Raw genomic sequence first — 12734 nt, 5'->3', positions numbered from 1 at the left:
GAAAAAACAAAACCCAAAGTTAGCAGAAGGAAAGAAATAATAAAGATCAGAGCAGAAATAAATGAAATAGAAACAAAGAAAACAATAGCAAAGATCAATAAAACTAAAAGCTGGCTCTTTGAGAAGATAAACAAAATTGATAAACCATTAGCCAGACTCATCAAGAAAAAGAGGGAGAGGACTCAAATCAATAAAACTAGAAATGAAAAAGGAGAAGTTACAACAGACACCGCAGAAATACAAAGCATCCTAAGAGACTACTACAAGCAACTCTATGCCAATAAAATGGACAACCTGGAAGAAATGGACAAATTCTTACAAAGGTATAACCTTCCAAGACTGAACCACGAAGAAACAGAAAATATGAACACGCCAATCACAAGTAATGAAATTGAAACTGTGATTAAAATCTTCAAACAAACAAAAGTCCAGGACCAGATGGCTTCACAGGTGAGTTCTATCAAACATTTAGAGAAGAGCTAACACCCATCCTTCTCAGACTCTTTCAAAAAATTGCAGAGGAAGGAACACTCCCAAACTCATTCTATGAGGGCACCATCACCCTGATACCAAAACCAGACAAAGATACTACAAAAAAAGAAAATTACAGACCAATATCACTGATGAATATCGATGCAAAAATCCTCAACAAAATACTAGCAAACAGACTCCAACAACACATTAAAAGGATCATACACCATGATCAAGTGGGATTTATCCCAGGGATGCAAGGATTCTTCAATATACGCAAATCAATCAATGTGATACACCATATTAACAAATTGAAGAATAAAAACCATATGATCATCTCAATAGATGCAGAAAAAGCTTTTGACAAAATTCAACACCCATTTATGATAAAAACTCTCCGGGAAGTGGGCATAGAGGGAACCTACCTCAACATAATAAGGGGGGCCATATATGACAAACCCACAGCAAACATCATTCTCAATGGTGAAAAACTGAAAGCATTTCCTCTAAGATCAGGAACAAGACAAGGATGTCCACTCTCACGACTATTATTCAACATAGTTTTGGAAGTCCTAGCCATGGCAATCAGAGAAGAAAAAGAAATAAAAGGAATACAAATTGGAAAAGAAGAAGTAAAACTGTCACTGTTTGCAGATGACATGATACTATACATAGATAATCCTAAAAATGCTACCAGAAAACTACTAGAGGTAATCAATGAATTTGGTTAAGTAGCAGGATACAAAATTAATGCACAGAAATCTTTTGCATTCCTATACACTAATGATGAAAAATTTGAAAGAGAAATTAAGGAAACAGTCCCAGTTACCACTGCAACAAAAAGAATAAAATACCTAGGAATAAACCTACCTAGGGAGACAAAAGACCTGTATGCAGAAAACTATAAGACACTGATGAAGGAAATTAAAGATGATACCAACAGATGGAGAGATATACCATATTCTTGGATTGGAAGAATCAATATTGTGAAAATGGCTATACTACCCAAAGCAATCTACAGATTCAATGAAATCCCTATCAAATTACCAATGGCTTTTTTCACGGAACTAGAACAAAAAATCTTAAAATTTGTACGGAGACACAAAAGACCCCGAATAGCCAAAGTAGTCTTGAGGGAAAAAAATGGAGCGGGAGGAATCAGACTCCCTGACTTCAGACTATACTACAAAGCTGCAGTAATCAAGACAATATGGTACTGGCATAAAAACACAAAAACAGATCAATGGAACAAGATAGAAAGCCCAAAGATAAACCAACGCACCTATGGTCAACTAATCTATGACAAAGGAGGCAAGGATATACAATGGAAAAAAGACAGTCTCTTCAATAAGTGGTGCTGGGAAAACTGGACGGCTACATGTAAAAGAATGAAATTAGAACACTCCCTAACACCATTTGACATAAATCACAGCAAAATCTTTTTTGATCCACCTCCTAGAGTAATGGAAATAAAAACAAAAATAAACAAATGGGACCTAATGAAACTTAAAAGCTTTTGCACAGCAAAGGAAACCATAAAAAAGACGAAAAGACAACCCTCAGAATGGGAGAAAATATTTGCAAACGAATCAATGGACAAAGGATTAATCTCCAAAATATATAAACAGTTCATGCAGCTCAAAATTAAAGAAACAAACAACCCAATGCAAAAATGGGCAGAAGACCTAAATAGACATTTCTCCAAAGAAGACATACAGATGGCCAAGAAACACATGAAAAGCTGCTCAACATCACTAATTATAAGAGAAATGGAAATCAAAACTACAATGAGGTATCACCTCACACCAGTTAGAATGGGCATCATCAGAAAATCTACAAACAACAAATGCTGGAGAGGGTGTGGAGAAAAGGGAACCCTCTTGCACTGTTGCTGGGAATGTACATTGATACAGCCACTATGGAGAACAGTATGGAGGTTCCTTAAAAAGCTAAAAATAGAATTACCATATGATCCAGCAATCCCAGTACTGGGCATATACCCAGAGAAAACCATAATTCAAAAAGACACATGCACCCCAGTGTTCATTGCAGCACTATTTACGATAGCCAGGTCATGGAAGCAACCTAAATGCCCATCGACAGACGAATGGATAAAGAAGATGTGGTACATATATACAATGGGATATTACTCAGCCATAAAAAGGAATGAAATCGGATCATTTGTTGAGACGTGGATGGATCTAGAGACTGTCATACAGAGTGAAGTAAGTCAGAAAGAGAAAAACAAATATCGTATATTAACGCATGTATGTGGAACCTAGAAAAATGGTACAGATAAACTGGTTTGTAGGGCAGAGTTTGAGACACAGATGTAGAGAACAAACGTATGGACACTAAGGGGGGAAAGCCACGGCGGGTGGTCCTGGTGGTGTGATGAACTGGGCAATTGGGATTGACATGTATACACTGATGTGTATAAAATGGATGACTAATAAGAACCTGCTGTATAAAAAAATAAATAAAATAAAATTTAAAAATTAAAAAAAATTAAAAAAAATAAAGCTCAAAGGACTGGGAAAAAGAAAAAGAAAGGCAGCAGAACTGTTTCAGATTAAAGGCGACTAAAGCAATAAGACAATTAAATGTAATATGAGATCCTGGACAGGATCCTAGACTTTAAAATAATTGCTATAAAAGGCATTATTCAATTGGCAAAACTGAAATGTGGATTATAGATTAAATAATAGTACTGTATCGATGTTAAATTTCTTGATTTTGATAATATGATTTTGATAATATGATTATGTAAGGTAATATTCTTGTTCTTGGGGTACATAGATTTATATATCTAGGCGTAAAGGGGCATGATTTCTGCAACTTACTCTGAAGTAATTCAGAAAAATATATATCAGTATCTATCTATCTATCTATCTATCTATCCATCCAGAGGCAGAGAGAATGATAAACTAAATGGGGAAGAATATTAACAACTAATGAATCTAGATAAAGAGCACATGGGAATTTTCCATACTATTTATGAACCTCTTATGTAAGGTTGAAATTATTTCCAAATAAAAAGTTTTTTAAAAAATTTAAAAAGATATTCTCTATACTTGGCATTAAGCATCAGTTGTCTCAAAAGTCTTGTATTGCCTCGCTTTCATCTTGTATGCACTGAAATTATTAGCATTGACACAAAAAATTCTTAACAGTGTCAAAGAACTGTAAAAAACTTATTACCTCTTTTAAGTTATGCAAAATTTACCTAAAATCTGTTGGATTTGAAATACGATTCACTGATGTCAATTTTAGAGACCAAGTTTATGTACTTACTCAGTGGATACTACAAATATTCTTTACTATTGTTGTGTGGGAACTTTTTGTTTGGTTCTTTAGCTTAATTCAATGTGCCCCATTCTGAGGAATATTAAAAATGGAAATGTTTTATCTAAGTATCATGTTTTAAAAGAACTTTTGGTTTGATTATTTGTAAGTGACATCATTTGAGACAACTGCTATTCTTAAGGAAATTTGTGGGTGTATGGTCCCATTGTTTTGGGGGGAGCATTATTGACATGTAGTAGGAGGAGGTCAGAATTGATAGACAGTGTGTGGGACAAACCTAACCATGAAAAATTATCTTCTGCATTACTTTCAATGTCCCACTGGACATTCATCATGGCAATAACCTGTTGATAATTATTAAATGTAGAGCATAATTCCATTTTTTAATTTAAAAAATATTTTGCACAGTTTTAATAATCACTGAATTTTCCAGGAATGTAAATGTCACTATCATATACATTGAGGAAAGAGTGAATTTTTAAAAAAATTCTATTAGAAACTGTTTACCAATCTGGAAAATCATGCCATCAATGGCAATGCCACTCATATTTGAGTGGCCAACACAACACACCTAAATCAGTCTGAATTATGAACCGGTCCCCACTATGGAGATTCCACTAACATACACGAATATAACTATATAGCCTTTATTTCAAAATGTCCAAAAGTTTTAAAGTTTCAACAATATTCAATTGTATATTGTCCTATTGCTTTTTTTAAAATTGAAAATGACCTGGTTTGGGCTTTTGGATATTATTATTGTTGTTGTTGTTGTTGTTACTATCAATGTTATTTTTTAGACCAGCTTCAGGTTCACAGTAAAATTGAGCAGGAAATGCAGATATTTCTCGTATACTTCCTCCCCTGCACAGCCTCCCCCACTATCAACACCCCACATTAGAGTGTGGTATATTTGTTATAATCAGTGAACCTACACTGACACATCATTATCACCCTATATCCTTAGTTTATTTTTATATTTTTTATTTTTGGCCGCGCCCCGTGGCACAGAACTTCCCTGACCAGGGATCGAACCTGTGCCCCCTGCAGTGGAAGCATGAAGTCTTAACCACTGGACCACCAGGGAAGTCCCTAAATCCTTAGTTTATATTAGGATTCATGGTGATGTACATTGTTCTGTGGGTTTTGACAAATGTATAAGGACATGTATCCACCATTACAGTATTGTACAGAATAGTTTTACTGCCCTAAATATCCTTCTTTCCACCTATTCATCCCTCCCTCCCCTCTAACCTCTGGCCATCACTCATCCTTTTACGGTCTCCATGGTTTTGCCTTTTCCAGAACATTATATAGTTGGAATTAGAATGCTAAAACATATTGAATGTAGCCTTTTCAGATAGGCTCCTTTCACTTAGTAATATGCATTTAAAATTTCTTACTTCTTTTAAATCCAATTTCATTTATTATAAGTAGAAGTAAACATCTGACTCTTTGTAGTGTGATTGTGCTGAAACATTTACTTGAAATATATTTTATATTATAAATTACTCTCCTCTTATTTCTCCTTTAGATCACAGGATATTATGTAGATTTTTAAAACTTACTGTGAAGTTGGATTATATTACCCTTGAATTTCATCTCAGTAGAGCACAGAGGATGATATAAAATATTTCTCCTTTTCTTTTCTTTTTTTTTGACACATTGCCTTATTTTATTCAAATAGCAGTCTGCTCACACATGGTCCAAGAATACCCAAATAATAAAGCAAAGATTGGTCTTCAAACACCATAGCCAATGATGCCACGCTTGCCTACGATCTCGCCAACATAAAACCACATCCACACCTCAGTGGCCACCAAACCATTCAGTAGAGCTTCCTTAACTGTGAGCTGTTTGAAGCTACCAGTTTGAGCACTATTGATAATTTTTTTCAAGCTCTGAATAGCTGTAGGGATCTCAGCAGAGATTGGAGGAACCAGCTTATCCTTGGTGTAGTGCCAAAATGTGGCCAATCGAGGCTTTGAGTAAGTCAAGCAGCGTTGAACAGCACTGGGGCCTTCTCCGCGAGGTTATGGACAAACTGGGCCATGGTTCTAGGACGGAAAGCCTGTCACCCTGACTGGCCAGCTGAATCTCCTTCTTTTCTTAATTTTTTCATTTTATTTAAAAATTTTACAGCTTTATTGAGATATGATTGACAAATAAAAATTATATATGTTTAGGTTGTACAACATGATTTTCTTTAAGGCATACAATATGATGTGAATCTAAAAAAGTTGAACTCATAGAACCAGATTAGAATGGTGATTGACAGAGGCTGGGGTGGAAGAAATGAGGAGATGTTGGTCAAAGGATAAAAACTTTCAGTTATAAGATGAATAAATTCTGATGTACAGCATCAGATGTACTCTGATGTACTCTGTACATCAGATGGCTCTGATGTACAGCATGGTGATTATGGTTAATAAACTGTATTGTATAGTTGAAATTTGCAAAGAGAATGAATCATAAGTGTTCTCACTACACACACACCCAAAAATGGTAACTATGTGAGGTAATGGATGTGTTCATTAACTTGATTGTGATAATCATCCACAATGTATACATATATTAAATCATCACATTATAAAATATCTCTTTAAAAATGGAGTGAGCATTCTTCAAAATATTTAAAAATGAATTACTGTATGATCCAGCAATTCCACATCTGGGCATGTACCCAAAAGAATTGAAAGGGTCTCAAAGGGATATGTGTATACCTATATTCATAGCAGCATTACTCACAATAGCCAAAAGGTGGATGCAACCCAAGTGTCCATTGAGAGATGAATGAATAAGCAAAATGTGATATATATAATATCACACACACACACACACACACACACACACACACACACATATGGTGAAATATTATTCAACCCTAAAAAGGAAGGAAATTCTGACATATGATTCAATATGGATGAAACTTGAGGATATTAAGTAAGTGAAATAAGCCAGTCACAAAAAGACAAATACTGTATGATTCCACTTATATAGGTACCTAGAATAGTCAAATTCATAGAGACAGAAAGTAGAATGATGGTTGCCCGGAGCCTGGGGGAGGAGGAATGAGGAGTAATTGTTTAATGGGTACGGAGTTTCAGTTTTGTCAGATGAAAAGAATCCTGGAGATTGGTTTCACAACAATGTGAATGTACTTAACATTACTGAACTGTGCACTTACAAATGGTTGAGATGGTACATTTTATGTTATGTGTATTTTACCACACACAAACAAAAAATAAACAAACCTGGGTGGAAGGGCATCGAGTATGATAGAGTTGAGATCCACTGCTCTGCAGGCTTGAAGAAGGGGCATGGTCTATAGTCTACTTGACCCCACTTCCCTATTCCCAGCAGGTTACACATCCTCCAGTGTGGAGACAAGGAACAGTGAAAGAGAAAAGTCATTTCTTTATATGACCACCAGTGGCAAGTTGATTGAGCTCATTGTGTAATTTTTCACTGAGCATTCATCCTATTGTCAAAAGACTTGGTGTGGCCAGGTGATGATCCCAACAGCCCTGCTGATGAAGGAATCACCTCCAAGCAGCTCCCCTGGGGGACTTAGCACAGCTGCTACCTGACTCTCAGCTGGGCGTCTCCCACCACATCCACATTCACCACTTTTCTGGAGCACCTCTGTTCCAAGTGAGCAGTATCCTAGCCATTCTGCATCCTGTCTCCGGGACCTGTTGGCACAGGAGGTACCCATCTTTCCATAAGCTTCAGAAAGTGAAAACTGGGAATTTGAATGGTCAGGCATTTTTTAAGAGATACTGTCTCTTGCACTTCCCATCTCTCCCCAGTACCTTAGGAGGCAGAGCAATATGACCAATGATAAAGATATCAGCTCCCACTTGTAGACCTACCCAAATATTGACTAGTTTTCTCAATATTGAGGGAGTAACCAAGAGTGACCCCCCTCCTGTTCTTTCTCAGGAAGGTGAGGTGAAGGGTTAATCTCCCTTTAGGAATACAGGAGGAACACAGGAATACATGAACACCGATCCAGGAATAGTGCTCAAGGTTTGTAATCATATTTCCATTTGCAGATGGACCCTAGGCATACCTCCAAGAGAACTGCTCTCTTCCGTCTCAGGTATCCCTAGTTTTTCTCTTTATGGAAAATGCCAGGTGGCATGGAATCTTTGAGCCAAAAACTAAGCCTTTTTTAAATCCAGTCTGGGAAAATTTGTCTTTGTTCCAAATAAGGCTTGATTTCAGCTATAATGTCTACTTTATTCTAAAATCTCTATAGAAGGAAAAGGTCTCAAACAGTCCCTCATGCCACTCGGTCACACAAGCCTCATCAACAGTACTTTCTTGCAGATCTGCACCCTCCTAGTTATACTACTTCATCCTGTTTGTGCCTACTCTTGCTAGGGGCTGCCTGAATTTCACGCCCCCTACCCGCGCTACACACACACTCATATCTTGGCTTTCACAGCTTCCAGCTCCAGTTCATTGTTTAGACTAACCATTAGTCTGATCTTGCTTTAGAGTTCGGTTTCCTGCAGTGATTCATTCATTCATTTAGTTACACAAAAACATCCTTGGGGTTGGATGGGCTTTGCTCTAGGCTGCACAATCTAGAATACCTTAGCCGCAGCAGTTCTGATTCGCATGTCTTTCTTCCTGCCCCCCGGCAGCAGCAAAGTTAGGCATGTACTTCTCACCGGGAAGGTGTAAGCACAAGAATGAGTGAGCCAAATCCAGCAAGCACTTTTTAAGACTCTATCACATTTGCTAATCCCATTGGCCAAAGCATGTCATCATGACTAAATCCAGGGGTAAGGAATTATGTCCCAGCTCTGTTGGAAAGGACTGCAGAGTTATATGACAAAAGGTATAGATACAGGTAGAAGTGGAGAATTGGGGTCACTAATAGAATCTTTTGCACAACTACACCCACGTATCTGCCCAAACCACACTTCAGTTTGCCATGCCTTTTGGATGTTATTAAAGGTGACTTTCTCTGAGTAACTTTTCTCTTAATTTGCATTTAGGCTGCTCAAATTCCGTTTGTTCACCTCACAGTCGTGTTCACATCTTTGTCCTATATAGTGAAATACCAAAATATAGTAGAAGCATATTCTTAATCTTGTAAAGTTGTTTTAGGACTAGAAAGCAGCTTGTGGAAATATAATTAAAGACAAATGATTATTAAAGGATATTCTAGATCTGAATTTAAAAAATTACTTTATGTGCTATTTGATCAGTAGATGGCCTTTTGCCCAAGTCTACACCTTTGAATCAGGTTTGAGAATATGAACAACCCCAGGACACTCAAGGGGATGTAAAAATTTGAATGATGGGGCTCCCCATGCATTCTTTCATTGGGTGGTGATGAAAGAACTGGTAATTCTGAGATGATGTAAGTGGTTGACATGAACTCGAAGTCATCTCTTCCAGGCTGATTCAAGGAAGTTCACAGAGCACCTCTGTACTAATGCTTTTGGTGGGTTGGCATGAGATATTTTTGTGTTACAAAGGCAGTGGTAGAACCAAGTATGATCTTAGGAAGGTATGGTATGATGGAAAGATCGCTGAATTGGCAGCTTGGAACTCTGAATTCTAGACCCCGATAAGCCACGACGTTAGCTACGTATACTTAGATGAGTCTCTTCACCTTCCTGAATCTTAGCTTTCTCATTTGCAAATATAGAATGGTACTAGATATTCTTAAGGTTTTGCCTAGCTCCAAGATTCTGTCATCCTAACGAGTATTACATATCTAACAATTGGAATCCTTTCCAATTGGTCCTAAGCATATCATAGTCGCTAAAAGGAAATCTAGGGATTTGCCAGAGTTTTATCCTCCTGTTTATTAATTATGTATGATGAAAAGATAACCTGTACCATAAATAATGTCCTCAGTCCTGTTGTATCTTGAAGCTAGACAGGAGTATATAACTTACTTAATACAAACTTGTCTTAACCACTAGAAAAACAGCTCAAAATGTATGCCCTACTGATAATGGGTTATCATTATCATATTCATATGTAAAGAATCCTTTTTCCAAATGCATGCTGTAAATGATATAATGAAGGCCTTGCTAATGAATGGTGACCGGAGTATCTTTCACCACCTCAAGAACTGATTTTAAGCAAACAATGATGGTCTCTTTTTCAAATCCCCAGTGTTGTTATTTTAGTTACAAACAGAAAGGGATTGCAAAGATATTGTGATTGATTTGTTGGCAAGTTTACAGCCTCTATCAGGGATTTATTAGGTTTATATGGTTCCCTGTGAATTTCAGCAGCTAGAGTTATCCACTTATTTTCCAGTGCATTAGGTTGGTGGTATGATAGGCTGTCTTCAGATGTACGTTATATCTTCCATCCACTTCTTACTACCCTTAGTGAGTTAGATGTTTTTAGATTTACTGCCGCTTGAGCTCTTGGAATCCACACATTCACTCAGTAGTTCAGGTAAGCTCTATTACCAGAAGCCAAATGTTTTGGACACCTGGGAGTAAATGGTCATTATGAAAAAAATAAATTTTTCCCACATTACTCTATAAAGGAGATAATGTCAGAGCACTTAGTACATTGTAAAACACTATGCAAAAGCATGTTACAATTTTCTTTTCATTTTTCATCTTTTGAACAAAGTTGTTCAGAATGGTAAAATTAACAAAATCTTTGTTTGTTCATACATGACTATTAGCTACTCTAGTTTTCACCACCAGTCGGATGTCTCTACATGCTATCTTTAACTAAAACACTGAAGTTGCCATATTTACTCTTTGGGCCTCACAACACATCTCTCCTTCTGTATTTAGTCTCTTTGTACGTGTGCATGTCTATAAATAAGTAAAAGCTTCACAATGCAAAAGAGCCACCATTCCCTGATTAAAGCCTTTTTGTCTTTTTTGTCCTTTAATTAAAATCTCACTCTAATCAAATACATTGAGTTTTAAGACATTTTTTTCTTGTCTCTTAAATTTTAAATGACCAAGAGATACATCTGTGGAAACACTTTTTAAATTTAGTCCTCTTATAAGTGCCAATCCCAGTATGACTCCATAGTCTTGCATTCAGGCTTAGAAAATTGTTTAATGTTACATTATGGAGTCCTCATTCTCTGTTTGATAAAATCCTTCCATGTTTATCCCTCTAAGATGCTGCTCTAAAATCACTCCTAGCTTTTGATGTTTCTTTAAATTTCTAAGGAGATACTGTATCATAGAAACGTGCTATGTTACCCAGCTCCTTTTTTTTTTTTCTATCAAATCTATGTTAGGGAAAATCCACTTCTACATGTAACACCCTCAATGCTTCTATTACAGCATAAGCAAAATTGATATCCTAATTTATGCCCATCAGCTTAGACTAGGCTTTCTCAGCCTCAGTGCTATATACATTTTAAGCCAAATAATACTTTGCTATGAGGGCGGACCTGCACCTTATAGAATGTTCAGCAGCCTCCCAGGCCTCCACCCGTTAGATGCCAGTATCATCTCCCCCAAATTGTGACAACCAAAAATGTCTCCAAATGTCCCTGGGTCGGGGTGGGGGGGGGCAACATTGCCCCTAACGGAGAACCACTGGCTTAGGTATATCAATCAGGCTATTCCTCAGCTCAGTTTTTATATTTTTAAAGGTGGAAGCTTTGATTTGCTCAATTTAACCTGTAATGTGTGATCATCCTCTGTTACTAAGACTCCAGGAGCTATTCTACTGCCTGGAGCAAACCGTTCATCTGCAGTAGAGACCATCTACTTACACAGGCTTACTGTGTGCTATTTATGCTATTACGTGCTACTTATACATTTTCTCATTTAGTTCTTCTGTTTCACATATGAAGAAACCAAGGCAGGAAACCTAATTTCCTGGAAATGTTTTATCCAGATTCTAGAAAAAGCAAATATTCTAGTCCTTTAAAACCCCTAAACTGTTTTTTCTTTCTTTGCTATGCTCATTTTGTGACTTTGAGCAACTTATTAAACCTCCAAATGCTTTAATTTTTGTCAATAGTGTTAGTTATTATCATTATTACCTATATAAATTATAACTTAAGAAAAAAATTATTCTCTGGCTTAGAATTCTACTTGAAACCTCCCTCAAAAGAAACTTTGGATTTTCATGTAGCTTGTTGACTTGCTATAATACTAGAGTTCCTTTTGTTTTCCCTCTCCTTGAAACTGCTGACATACTGGACACATAGACACTCAATAAATCCTTGCCAACTAACTGCATAAACAACCATGAGTAAATACAAATTGATTATCTATAGAAATTCAACATATTTTCTGCAAGGATATTAACAATTCTTGATATTCCACTGTTGATGATCCACTGTGAGTATTTGTGTGTTTTGACATATTTTAGCAGCTAATTTCTCTAAATCAGAGGGCTCCTATCAGCACTTTTTCCCAAAGTTCTGGGCTATCAGCAGTAGCTATTACTCACTTAGACCTCAATAGACATTAATTTTAAAATCTGAGACAACTTGCAGACAAAGGGGAAAGAGGGAGAACTCAGTCATCAATTTAGTTATGTGGAGCTGGCCTTATGAAACTGAACTTCATCTCGAACCCTTCTGTCTTCACTTTCTCAGGCTGCTGTACATGGTCTGTGGCCTCAGAATAATGATTAATCGCCTTCTGAAGGCTCCTGACGTGTGGTCCGAGGCAAATGAGGTATTACTATGTCACCAGAAGAGTGAATGGACGGTCACAGGAAGGCAAACAATGGCCAGCAGTATTGGTTACTTCTTAATAATTGATAAATGGGATCGAGTGTTTTCTTTTCTCTGAAAGATGAAGGGTGAGGTTACTACAAGGCATTGGCAGGAAAGGTAAACATTAGGAAGAAAGGTACTGGGAACTTAGGACTGATTTAGGCAGGAAATGAGTTTAGCTACAGTAACATCCACTTTTGACAGCGCCTGCACAGCATGTGCCTGGCACAGCACCTGGAGAGGGAAAACATTTTGACTACATTTC

General features: G+C 37.0%; 1 pseudogene; it reads right to left on the bottom strand.

Annotated features, from left to right (window-relative positions):
• Positions 1-5452: 5452 nt before the first annotated feature.
• On the bottom strand, positions 5453-5830 carry LOC132513620 (ATP synthase subunit g, mitochondrial-like; annotated as a pseudogene).
• Between the last annotated feature and the right edge of the window lie 6904 nt (positions 5831-12734).

Source organism: Lagenorhynchus albirostris, chromosome X, assembly GCF_949774975.1.
Source record: "Lagenorhynchus albirostris chromosome X, mLagAlb1.1, whole genome shotgun sequence".
Classification (NCBI taxonomy): Eukaryota; Metazoa; Chordata; class Mammalia; order Artiodactyla; family Delphinidae; genus Lagenorhynchus; species Lagenorhynchus albirostris.
The sequence above is the reverse complement of the archived record's forward strand: the minus strand, read 5'-3'. Positions and strand labels throughout refer to the sequence as shown.